Here is a 14,231-nt window from a genome sequence, read left to right on the forward strand (position 1 = left end):
TGGGCAAAGACTTCATGTCTAAAGCACCAATAGCAATGGCAACAAAAACCAAAATTGGCAAACGGGATCCAATTAAACTAAAGAGCAGCACAGCAAAAGAAATTATCATCAGAGTGAACAGGTAACCTAAAGAATGGGAGATAAATTTTGCCATCTATCCATCTGACAAAGGACTAATATCCAGAATCTACAAGGAACTTCAACAAACTTACAAGAAAAAAAACAACACCATCAAAAAGTGGGCAAAGGGTATGAACAGAAACTTCACAAAAGAAGACATTTATGCAGCCAACAGACATATGAAAAAATGCTCATCATCACTGGTCATTAGATAAATGCAAATCAAAACCACGATGAGATACCAACTTATGCCAGGGGCAGTCTTTAAAAAGTCAGGAAACAACAGATGCTGGAGAGGATGTGGAGAGATAGGAACGCTTTTACACTGTTGGTGAGAGTGTAAATTAGTTCAACCATTGTGGAAGACAGTGTGGCGATTCCTCAAGGATCTAGAACTAGAAATACCATTTGACCAAGCAATCCCATTACTGGGTATATACCCAAAGGATTATAAATCATTCTACTATAAAGACACATGCACACGTATGTTCATTGTGGCACTATTCACAATAGCAAAGGCTTGGAACCAACCCAAATGTCCATCAATAATAGACTGGATAAAGAAAATGTGGGACATATACACCATGGAATAGCATGCAGCCATAAAAACGGATCAGTTCCTGTCCTTTGCAGGGACATGGATGAAGCTGGAAACCATAATTCTGAGCAAACTATCACAAAAACAGAAAACCGAACACCACATGTTCTCACTCATAAGTGGGAGTTGAACAATGAGAACACATGGACATAGGGAGGGAACCTTCACACACTGGGGCCTGTCAGAAGGTGGCGGGGCTAGGGGAAGAATAACATTAGGAGAAATACCTAACGTAGGTGACAGGTGGATGGGTGCAGCAAACCACCATGTCACATGTATACCTGTGTAACAAAACTGCACGTTCTGCACATGTACCCCAGAACTTAATGTATAATAAAAATAAAAAGAAAAAAGAAAAATATGTCATTTTAATCCCAGCTTTATTAAAGATTGATCATTCTTTTATTAACTAAATATGTGAAAAGTGATTCTGTAAATTGTGAATCACTGTGATAAATGCGCTCCATAAGCAGTTGTATCTTTATTAAACAGCTTTCTTGGTTAAATGTAAGGCCTAAGTTTAATGGATAAATGGCATCCAAACATCAGAAGAAGAATAATCAAATAAAAGGGGTCAAGTGCATTGATGTCAGCGAGAAGAGAAAAGATACTTGTGAAAGGCTGAATTCAAGTTAATTTAATATGTATCTACTGAATACTGGTATAAAATATCAAAGGGCTTGAGAAATACATAGTCTATCTAGGGAGGCAGTTACATAAACAACATGAGTTGTGACAAGCTACAAAGAAAAAAAGCAATTAATTTTATTTGAGAAACTGAAAGGTTAAGAATATTTTCATAGTAATGACATTAAAAGCTGAGTTTAAAATGAGTTCATCGAGTAAACAAATTTAGGAGGAAGAAGCAAATTCACAGAAGTATAAAGTGCATTTTATTTGGGAAATGGCAAGTAATGTGGAGTGACTAAAGGTATCCCACACAGGGTTATGGCAGATGAGGTGATCTGACATACTGAGTTTGGACTTCATTCTGTAGGTAACAGGAATCCATTAAGAGTTCTGAAACAGGAGTGTAATAGCCAAGTTTGTGTTGTAGAAAGAAATGCGGTGTTTGGTTTTTTGTTCTTGCGATAGTTTACTGAGAATGATGGTTTCCAATTTCATCCATGTCCCTACAAAGGATATGAACTCATCATTTTCTATGGCTGCATAGTATTCCATGGTGTATATGTGCCACATTTTCTTAATCCAGTCTATCATTGTTGGACATTTGGGTTGGTTCCAAGTCTTTGCTATTGTGAATAATGCCGCAATAAACATACGTGTGCATGTGTCTTTATAGCAGCATGATTTATAGTCCGCATATTCTCACTCATAGGTGGGAATTGAACAATGAGATCACATGGACACAGGAAGGGGAATATCATACTCTGGGGACTGTGGTGGGGAGGGGGGAGGGGGGAGGGATAGCATTGGGAGATATACCTAATGCTAGATGACGAGTTAGTGGGTGCAGTGCACCAGCATGACACATGTATACATATGTAACTAACCTGCACAATGTGCACATGTACCCTAAAACTTAAAGTATAATAAAAAAAAAATTAAAAAAAAAAAAAAAAAAAAAAAAAAAAAAAAAAAAGAAATGCTTGTCAACAGACAGAAGATGCTTGTCAACAGACAGAGTTCCAGGAGAGAGAGGTGGAGGAATCATGTAGAAGGTAGTTGAAATTATTGAGGTTGGTTACAGCTCACTAGCAGGCATTGTTTCTTTTTTCCTGTGACTTTGCACCTATGGTTCTCCCTTTACTCCGTTTGCCCTGATATTCCCTTCAAGACCATGAGCTCAGAGCACCTAGTGCTTCCCCAGTCAAAGAAAATTTATTGTCCATTAGACTATAAAACTAATGAGAGCAGGGTCTGGGCCAATCTTATTCACCATCAAATTCCTAGTGCCTGGCATATAAAAAGTTCTCAATTAATGCTTTTTGGGTGAATAAATGAAATTAGAGGTGTTATGAGTGGAGCAGAAAGAAAGTGAAAACAAAGAGAAATTTGGGAGTAAATCAAAGGAGGAGCTGGTAATAACTGGTGGCAGCATCTAGGAAATATTATTTCAAAAGATCCATGGTGTAAGAATCTAGAAGGACCAGATGACTAGCTTGAAGTTCTAGTGATTAGCATGGGAAGGCAATTTTAACTCGAATTGAATTTTTTTTACCTAATACTCACCAAAAAGGAGGTTTGTTTGTTTTGGTTTTAGTTTTACAAAATTTTTTAAGTTATTTTTTAATTCTTTGTGGGTACCCAGTAGGTGTATATATTTATGGGGCACATGAGATGTTTTGATACAGGCATGCAATGTGAAATAAGTACATCATAGAGAATGGGGTATCCATCCCCTCAAGCATTTATCCTTTGAGTTACAAACAACCCAATTACACTCTTAAGTTATTTTAATATATACAATTAAGTTATTACTGACTATAGTCACTCTATTGTGTTGTCAAATAGTAGGTCTTATTCATTCTATATTTTTGTCCCAATTAACCACCCCCACACCTCCCCTAGATCCCCACTACCTTTCCCAACCTCTGGCAAGCCACCTGAGAAAAGAATCTAAGAGACAGTCTAACAGATGTAGATGGAGAGAATAGAATTTACTGTAAAAAAAAAAAATACCAAGCGGAACAAAACTGTCCTCTAAAAAATATGTGTATTTGTAAAATGCCTCTCCATATTTCAGCTAGAATTCTGAGATTTTCATACTAGAGTGTGAAGCTAGGCTGACAGTGTGAGGAATAAGATAATTTCTTTGGAAAGATTTAAAACATTTATTTTTAGAGATAAAGAAAATTTGACACCAGAGGCCCTTTTGCCCTAATGTGCAATGGAAAGAATCAGCTGCAAAAGCCTTTCTAAAAGCTGAGATTCAACTCTTGAAACCTGAAAAGTTAACATCAGGATTTCAGGTGACATAAATTTACTTCTCATCCTGCAATATCAATTTCGTAAATACAAATAATAAAATTGTTTACTTAAAATTCAATGCAATAATTATTTTTCAGCACTTAACATGATTCAGCCCTTTGGTAGAGTTTGGGAAGAAATGCTGGGTAGTATTTTCCTCATTTTCAAATGTAAAAATATTGTTGTAGTCATTTGGAATGTTTATGCCCTCCAAAAATTTGTATGTTAAAGCTCTCACCCCCCATGTGGGTGTTTTTAGAGATGGGACCTCTAGGGAAGTGATTAAAGTTAGGTGGGGTCCTGATCCTATGAGATTAGTGTCCCTATCAGAAACATCGGAGAGCTCCCTCTTGTTCTTTCTCTTCATGCTCATACACCAAGAAAAAGATGTGAGGACACAGTGAAAAGGAAGCCATCTACAAACGAGGAAGAGAGCCCTCACCAGGAACAGACCCTGCCAGACCTTGATCTGGGACTTTTTGCCTCCAATACTATGAGAAATAAATCTCCATCCTTTAAGTCTATCACAATGTGGTATTTTGTAGAGCAGCCTGAGCAGACTAATAAAACTTTTAAGTAATTGAATCAGGATATGTGTTCAAGTCTTCTGACTTCAAATTCCAAGCTTTCCTTACAGTGCCAAGTATTTTAAAGTCTAGAGATCCAGTTATATAAGAAAAATGTATGTGAAATGAAGAGAAAATGACAACAAATGAGAAAATATTCAATTAAATATAACCAAATTCAGAGAGAGGAGTTATTATTGAAGAAGATTTTATAGAGGACTTAAGGATTGGTAGGACTTTAGATGGATGGTAAGGAGATGGTTGGGTGGAGATAGTGGAGAAAATATACAAGAAAGGACAGAAATGAGCTTGGAAGAGTGGGCAAAGGGGTCTTACATTTTATGGGGGAATTGGGATCTGAAGAATGATTAGTAAGGTAAGCCTAGTCATGGGCTTGAAATGGTAGCAGAACCTGGAGCAGCTCCAGCAGGAAAAGTATCTCACAGTTGAACTCATCTCCACTCCTGAGGCAGCAGTGGAGACTGGGTTGGGCCTGTCAGGATGGAATATCTTCACCATAAAGGCCAGGAGCTATGATGGTGCTTAACTACCTCTAGACCAAACGACTCCTCTGGGATTGGAGTTTTACAGGAGTACACCTCACCAAAAAGGGCTGTCTCAGCATGTCTGTTAATAGAGTCACAAAGGTCTTTAAGAATAGAAATGAAGGTGGGTAGAGAGAGGCCAGGAGTCTATGATAGAGAAGAGTGCCAAAGTGTGCTTAAATATACCTAGGATTTGTTTTAATCAGGCATGATGAGGCCAATAGATCAGGAAATTATTCCATTGAAAAGAAAGTTTATTACTTACAGTTCCCAAGAGGAAGGAACATGCCATGCAACACAGGGCCACATGGGGAAGTACCCAGTGAGTTGGGAGGCAGAAGGAAAGAAGGGGAAAATATGGACCAGGGCCTGTATTAGGTTTCTGTGGGAAGGAATGGGTGAGGTAGGGTAGGTACACTGAGCAAGCTTACGATTGGACAATTTGAATAATTTCAAAGGGCTCTGGCATCTAGGGTGGTATTCAGTTGTCTGGTACCCAGTCCTTGAGTAATTTAAGGCAGGGAAGTATTGGCTTGGTGTATGAGCATTTGAGAAAGGAGGTTAGCGAGAGTCTGAGCTCTAGTTGGTTGGCTTGCATATCAAAAGCATGTTCACAGGCAAGTTGCTTGCAATGTCTAGGAATTAGCAAACCCTGGGAGGGGAAGTCCCTCCCTAAGTCCCCATGACCTCCCAATATGTCAAAGCATTATAAACTATGAGAAATAAAAAACAGGATTAATACACAAAGTGCTATCCAAAATGTATAGAATGAAAGAGTGAAATAAAAGGATAGGTAAGGAGCCAGGAGGCAATATCAGCCTGATACCTGGGTCTCAAAATATTTGACTTAGCCACTTAGATTCAGATATAGAGATAGATAATGATAGATAGATAGCTATATAGATGATAGCTAGATAGCTAAATGATGATAGAAGATAGATAGATAGATGATAGATAGATAGATAGATAGATAGATAGATAGATAGATAGATAGATAGATGATAGATAGATATAGACAGATACATACATGCATACATACATACATATATACATACATAAGCTTTTTTCATTTTTGTCTTAAGGGGGCCACAGCATTACCAGGTTGAGTTTGGAGACAGCCCTTAGGTTGTTAGGTAAAATAAAGACAGATTCAAATAACTGCACTTTTAGAAATTTATGAAGTCTTCTTGGTCTAAGTGTATTATACCAGGTCTGATAATTTACCAAATCATGCCCTTATGGGTTGAAACAATTACAGTTATTATATTCAGGCATCAGCTTACTTAACTTTCCATTTCTGGCCCAGTAACTTTTAATTTTGAACATATATTTAAAACAGACATGGTTTTAAATCACATTTCATTAATGGGCTATTTTAAATGAGTTTCTTTGTGTAAGTAATGCTACTTTGTGCTTGATTTGTTCAAAAGCTATTTAAAATCCCTTGAACCTCAAATGTATGACTAGATCTTAATGCCACTCTCATTTACAGAAATACATATAAAGAAGCCAAAATATTTCATCTCATTCTTTCTTTTCAGTTTACTCCCCCAAAGGGACCTAATTGTGCTTCTTTAACACAAAGTGACAATTTTTGATACAGGTTTATTTAATTTTTAAAAAATTACTTAGAACAATCAAACGTGAGCATTAATGAGAAACATATGTGCCATTCCAAATATTCTGGAAATAAATGCAAAGCAACGTTCCAATCAACATGGGGTCAGGTTTCCTGGCCTGCTCGTGCACATGCAAAATCAGAGAGAGTGAGAGTAGGTGTGCAACCATTCACGACTAAATGTGTTTGTCTGTGTGTCTCCTGAAAAGTCTGCTTCTGCTGCAGCTCTTAGCAGCCTAGAGAAGCAATCTTTTACATGTAGGAAGACACACTCCAGGATATTAACACTCTGTCATTTCCAAGATCCTCTGTTCACCCCAGCTCCAGAGTAAACACCGTGAAAGAAGGAGCCTCGAGCTGCTAAAAAGCACACAAAGCAACAAGCAGTTCCAAACAGTTCCAACAGTTCCAAAACTCATAAAAATGGAAAATGTTTCAAGAACAACTGCCCGTTTGTTCAGAGAATGCCCACAGTGCAGGAGGGTAAATAAAACTTAGTACCTGTTAGATTTATAGGCAAATAACCATTATCTACTACGTGTAGATGAGTGAAGGATAATTTTATGCAAACCACAATAAGTAAATTCAAACAGTGTAGACTAAGCCTGCACAGTTAGAGCAGGAAGTTCAAGGGGGAAAAAAATAAGGAAATGGCATTTTCTGTGTGGTATATCACCAACCTGGGAAATCCATTACAGAGCCAAAAGCTGGAACAGGATTTTATAAAGGGATTGGCTGGAAATAGAATCCCTTAGGTTTTGTGTGGTGATTTCATACCTTAAGCAAAACTCTGCTCCCCAAGATCTAATTTCTAATTAATCTTTTGTAGAAGATTGTGGAGAATTAGTAAATTGTAGTTTTTACATTACAGGGTATACAGTATAAATTATTTGGGAGCCTTCAAAGTGCATTCAACTTTTGAATGAATCAGTTTCAGTCAAGTATTATCAGGAGCCAAGCTTCCTAACTAATGCAGCTTAGTATTTTGTGGACTTGTGTCTCAAAGCTGAATAGTTAACTGGCAGTTTTATAAGATTTTTCAAAAGCAGGGCATTTGACTTCGTCCAAACTTTAAAATATCTTTAAATTCTGTGGTTTTTAAATTCAGAAGTGAAGTCAAGCCTTTTCAGGTTCAGATTTCATTTACATTTTGTCAAATGTGGTTTCCTGGGTGATGGTAGAAGATATTTTAAAAAGAGAGAAGGCAATTAAAGGATTATATATAATGCCTATAAGTGGATTCACTGAACTAGGGGCATCAATTTATTTCTAACGTGCCACGTTTTGATGAGGCATGTGTCAAAGAATTTGACATTTGTGGATTTTATTAGAAAAGTATATAAGCTTAACAGCAAAGAAGAAAACGTTCTTAGAGCAAGACGGGTGTAAGTTTTAGTGAAACTAATTTTGTTTCAATAGTTCTGTTGAATTAAAAACTCCAGTGATTTCACAGTATGGGGTAGAAGTATAGCACATTTAATGAATTTGCAGAGGCTTTGAAGTCAGAAATAACTGGGTTTAAATATGGGCTCTGGAGAAAGGGAAGGAGAATTGAAAGCAAGGAAGGAAGAGAAGAAGGATTGGGAAGAATGAGGGAAGAAAGGAGAAAGAAAAGAGCATGCATTAATCAGTTTCTCTGCAACAGACACTAATTAAGCTGCTTTACTTACAGTTATCTCCTGCTGCTAGCTGTGGAATCTTGGGCAAATAACTTTAATTCCCTGGGCTTCAGGTTTCTCATCTATAAAAAGATTAACTATTGTAGTATCCTGGGAAGATGGCAGTGGCAGCACAGTTTTTTGTTTCTTCCCAGATCACCACATTAAAAAGAGCAAGCAACTAGACAGCAAAACCAAAATTCCAACAAATCTGTGTAACAGGATACCATGCAAACCTCAAAATACAAATGGATAGAGACAAACTACTAACAACCACAAGGGGAAGTAACAAGGCATTTGATGGTCCTGAGAACAAAAGAACCAAAACATCCAACAGAGAATCCTTGGAAAGTACAAGTTCCAATCCTTGGAATCTGAGAAGAATGGCTGAAACTGAGCAGAGCTTGTTCATTCAACAAATTTTCACTGAGTGTAAATTATCTGCTGATTTACAGCGGCTCTGCAGCAGTCTATTCTCTAGGAGCTCTCAAACCTGGTCCACCAGAGTTTCCTTCCAGGACAGGGCTCCATATTGAAGAGAAAATCCTCAGACTAGAAGCATCATTTAGCAGGAAAGAGATAATAGACAATATTTTCTTTCTTTCTTTTAAAGGAAAAAAAATACAGATAAAAGTGGTGAAGGGGAACAAAGCTAGGAAATTTCACAAAGCAAGATGCTATATTTTTTAAGATGAAACACAAACAGCAGAAGAGGAGGGTCTGTGAAGTTAGAAAAGCTGCTATTTTCTAAACATTCAGGAAAATTAATTTGATAAAAAATAAACAATTAAGTATATCAAGGTCAAATCTCATACAATCACAATGAAATCACACCAGAAGGACATAAAAGAGAGAGAAAGAAAGACCAAAAACGCAAAATATTATCTCAAAAGAAGCCAAACTATATAAAATGATATACAACATGAAATGGTATAGAAAACTCAGAAGTAAGCTGATACAACTCAAGAAAGAATTAGAAATTTAAAATCATTTAAAAATGTAACCTATATTACAACATGAGTAAATCAATGTCAAAAAAACTATTAAAAACAGAAAGTCAAAAGAAGAAAAAATTAAATCATAAAGAAATGAAGAATTAAAAATAATTTAAGAGAAAATGACAAATATTGAAGATAGACAAAGAAAACCCAACATATCAATAATTCTGTCTGTGATGAAAACACAAGCAAGAAAACAGAATACTAAAAACCATATTTCAAGAAAATTTTCCTGAAATAAAAAAAGGATGTGAATCTATGTATTGAAAGAACGCACCATGTAACTGAATCATCCATGCAGAATAACGGACATTAAAACATATTCTAGGGGGGAGGAGCCAAGATGGCCGAATATGAACAGCTCCGGTCTACAGCTCCCAGCGTGAGCGACGCAGAAGATGGGTGATTTCTGCATTTCCATCTGAGGTACCGGGTTCATCTCACTAGGGAGTGCCAGACAGTGGGCGCAGGTCAGTGGGTGCGCACACCAGGCGCGAGCTGAAGCAGGGTGAGGCATTGCCTCACTCAGGAAGCGCAAGGGGTCAGGGAGTTCCCTTTCTTAGTCAAAGAAAGGGGTGACAGACGGCACCTGGGAAATCGGGTCACTCCCACCCGAATACTGCGCTTTTCCGACCAGCTTAAAAAACGGCGCAACACGAGATTATATCCCTCACCTGGCTCGGAGGGTCCTATGCCCACGTAGTCTCGCTGATTGCTAGCACAGCAGTCTGAGATCAAACTGCAAGGCGGCAGCGAGGCTGGGGGAGGGGCACCCGCCATTGCCCAGGCTTGCTTAGGTAAACAAAGCAGCCTGGAAGCTCGAACTGGGTGGAGCCCACCACAGCTCAAGGAGGCCTGCCTGCCTCTGTAGGCTCCACCTCTGGGGGCAGGGCACAGACAAACAAAAAGACAGTAGTAACCTCTGCAGACTTAAATGTCCCTGTCTGACAGCTTTAAAGAGAGCAGTGGTTCTCCCAGCACGCAGCTGGAGATTTGAAAATGGGCAGACTGCCTCCGCAAGTGGGTCCCTGACCCCTGACCCCCGAGCAGCCTAACTGGGAGGCACCCCCCAGCAGGGGCACACTGACACCTCACACGGCAGGGTACTCCAACAGACCTGCAGCTGAGGGTCCTGTCTGTTAGAAGGAAAACTAACAAACAGAAAGGACATCCACACCAAAAACCCATCTGTACATCACCATCATCAAAGACCAAAAGTAGATAAAACCACAAAGATGGGGAAAAAACAGAACAGAAAAACTGGAAACTCTAAAAAGCAGAGCACCTCTCCTCCTCCAAAGGAACGCAGTTCCTCACCAGCAACGGAACAAAGCTGAACGGAGAATGACTTTCACGGGCTGAGAGAAGAAGACTTCAGACGATCAAATTACTCTGAGCTACGGGAGGACATTCAAACCAAAGGCAAAGAAGTTGAAAAATTTGAAAAAAAATTTAGAAGAATGTATAACTAGAATAACCAATACATAGAAGTGCTTAAAGGAGCTGAAGGAGCTGAAAACCAAGGCTCGAGAACTACGTGAAGAATGCAGAAGCCTCAGGAGCCGATGCAATCAACTGGAAGAAAGGGTATCAGCAATGGAAGATCATATGAATGAAATGAAGCAAGAAGGGAAGTTTAGAGAAAAAAGAATAAAAAGAAATGAGCAAAGCCTCCAAGAAATATGGAACTATGTGAAAAGACCAAATCTACATCTGATTGGTGCACCTGAAAGTGACGGGGAGAATGGAACCAAGTTGGAAAACACTCTGCAGGATATTATCCAGGAGAACTTCCCCAAAGCTAGCAAGGCAGGCCAACGTTCAGATTCAGGAAATACAGAGAACGCCACAAAGATACTCCTCAAGAAGAGCAACTCCAAGACACATAATTGTCAGATTCACCAAAGTTGAAATGAAGGAAAAAATGTTAAGGGCAGCCAGAAGGAAAGGTCAGGTTACCCTCAAAGGGAAGCCCATCAGACTAACAGCGGATCTCTCGGCAGAAACCCTACAAGCCAGAAGAGAGTGGGGGCCAATATTCAACATTCTTAAAGAAAATAATTTTCAACCCAGAATTTCATATCCAGCCAAATTTAGCTTCATAAGTGAAGGAGAAATAAAATCCTTTACAGACAGGCAAATGCTGAGAGATTTTGTCACCACCAGGCCTGCCCTAAAAGAGCTCCTGAAGGAAGCGCTAAACATGGAAAGGAACAACCGGTACCAGCCGCTGCAAAATCATGCCAAAAAATGTAAAGACCATCGAGACTAGGAAGAAACTGCATCAACTAACGAGCAAAATAACCACCTAACATCATCATGACACGATCAAATACATAACAATATTAACTTTAAATGTAAATGGACTAAATGCTCCAATTAAAAGACACAGACTGGCAAATTGGATAAAGAGTCAAGACCCATCAGTGTGCTGTATTCAGGAAACCCATCTCACGTGCAGAGACACATATAGGCTCAAAATAAAAGGATGGAGGAAGATCTACCAAGCAAATGGAAAACAAAAAAAGGCAGTCTCTGATAAAACAGACTTTAAACCAACAAAGATCAAAAGAGACAAAGAAGGCCATTACATAATGGTAAAGGGATCAATTCAACAAGAAGAGCTAACTATCCTAAATATATATGCACCCAATACAGGAGCACCCAGATTCATAAAGCAAGTCCTGAGTGACCTACAAAGAGACTTAGACTCCCACACAATAATAATGGGAGACTTTAACACCCCACTGTCAACATTAGACAGATCAACGAGACAGAAAGTCAACAAGGATACCCAGGAATTCAACTCAGCTCTGCACCAAGCAAACCTGATAGACATCTACAGAACTCTCCACCCCAAATCAACAGAATATACATTTTTTTCAGCACCACACCACACCTATTCCAAAATTGACCACATAGTTGGAAGCAAAGCTCTCCTCAGCAAACGTAAAAGAACAGAAATTATAACAAACTATCTCTCAGACCACAGTGCAATCAAACTAGAACTCAGGATTAAGAATCTCACTCAAAGCTGCTCAACTACATGGAAACTGAACAACCTGCTCCTGAATGACTACTGGATACATAACGAAATGAAGGCAGAAATAAAGATGTTCTTTGAAACCAATGAGAACAAAGACACAACATACCAGAATCTCTGGGACGCATTCAAAGCAGTGTGTAGAGGGAAATTTATAGCACTAAATGCCCACAAAAGAAAGCAGGAAAGATCCAAAATTGACACCCTAACATCACAATTAAAAGAACTAGAAAAGCAAGAGCAAACACATTCAAAAGCTAGCAGAAGACAAGAAATAACTAAAATCAGAGCAGAACTGAAGGAAATAGAGACACAAAAAACCCTTCAAAAAATTAATGAATCCAGGAGCTGGTTTTTTGAAAGGATCAACAAAACAGATAGACTGCTAGCAAGACTAATATAGAAAAAAAGAGAGAAGAATCAAATAGACGCAATAAAAAATGATAAAGGGGATATCACCACCGATCCCACAGAAATACAAACTACCATCAGAGAATACTACAAACACCTCTATGCAAATAAACTAGAAAATCTAAAAGAAATGGATAAATTCCTCAACACATACACCCTCCCAAGACTAAACCAGGAAGAAGTTGAATCTCTGAATAGACCAATAACAGGCTCTGAAATTGTGGCAAGAATCAATAGCTTACCAACCAAAAAGAGTCCAGGACCAGATGGATTCACAGCCGAATTCTCCCAGAGGTACAAGGAGGAACTGGTACCATTCCTTCTGAAACTATTCCAATCAATAGAAAAAGAGGGAATCCTCCCTAACTCATTTTATGAGGCCAGCATCATCCTGATACCAAAGCCAGGCAGAGACACAACAAAAAAAGAGAATTTTAGACCAATATCCTTGATGAACATTGATGCAAAAATCCTCAATAAAATACTGGCAAAATGAATCCAGCAGCACATCAAAAAGCCTATCCAGCATGATCAAGTGGGCTTCATCCCTTGGATGCAAGGCTGGTTCAATATACACAAATCAATAAATGAAATCCAGCATATAAACAGAGCCAAAGACAAAAACCACATGATTATCTCAATAGATGCAGAAAAGGCCTTTGACAAAATTCAACAACGCTTCATGCTAAAATCTCTCAATAAATTAGGTATTGATGGGACATATTTCAAAATAATAAGAGCTATCTATGACAAACCAACAGCCAATATCATACTGAATGGGCCAAAACTGGAAGCATTCCCTTTGAAAACTGGCACAAGACAGGGATGCCCTCTCTCACCACTCCTATTCAACATAGTGTTGGAAGTTCTGGCCAGGGCAATTAGGCAGGAGAAGGAAATAAAGGGTACTCAATTAGGTCAAATTGTCCCTGTTTGCAGACGACATGATTGTATATCTAGAAAACCCCATTGTCTCAGCCCAAAATCTCCTTAAGCTGATAAGCAACTTCAGCAAAGTCTCAGGATACAAAATCAATGTACAAAAATCACAAGCATTCTTATACACCAACAACAGACAAACAGAGAGCCAAATCATGAGTGAACTCCCATTCACAATTGCTTCAAAGAGAATAAAATACCTAGGAATCCAACTTACAAGGGACATGAAGGACCTCTTCAAGGAGAACTACAAACCACTGCTCAAGGAAATAAAAGAGGACACAAACAAATGGAAGAACATTCCATGCTCATGGGTAGGAAGAATCAATATCGTGAAAATGGCCATACTGCCCAAGGTAATTTACAGATTCAATGCCATCCCCATCAAGCTACCAATGACTTTCTTCACAGAATTGGAAAAAACTATTTTAAAGTTCATATGGAACCAAAAAAGAGCCCGCATTGCCAAGTCAATCCTAAGCCAAAAGAACAAAGCGGGAGGCATCACACTACCTGACTTCAAACTATACTACAAGGCTACAGTAACCAAAACAGCATGGTACTGGTACCAAAACAGAGATATAGATCAATGGAACAGAACAGAGCCCTCAGAAATAACACCGCATATCTACAACTATCTGATCTTTGACAAACCTGACAAAAACAAGCAATGGGGAAAGGATTCCCTATTTAATAAATCATGCTGGGAAAACTGGCTAGCCATATGTAGAAAGCTGAAACTGGATCCCTTCCTTACACCTTATACAAAAATCAATTCAAGATGGATTAAAGACTTAAATGTTA

Source organism: Pan paniscus, chromosome 1 (genome assembly GCF_029289425.2).
Source record: "Pan paniscus chromosome 1, NHGRI_mPanPan1-v2.0_pri, whole genome shotgun sequence".
Lineage (NCBI taxonomy): Eukaryota > Metazoa > Chordata > Mammalia > Primates > Hominidae > Pan > Pan paniscus.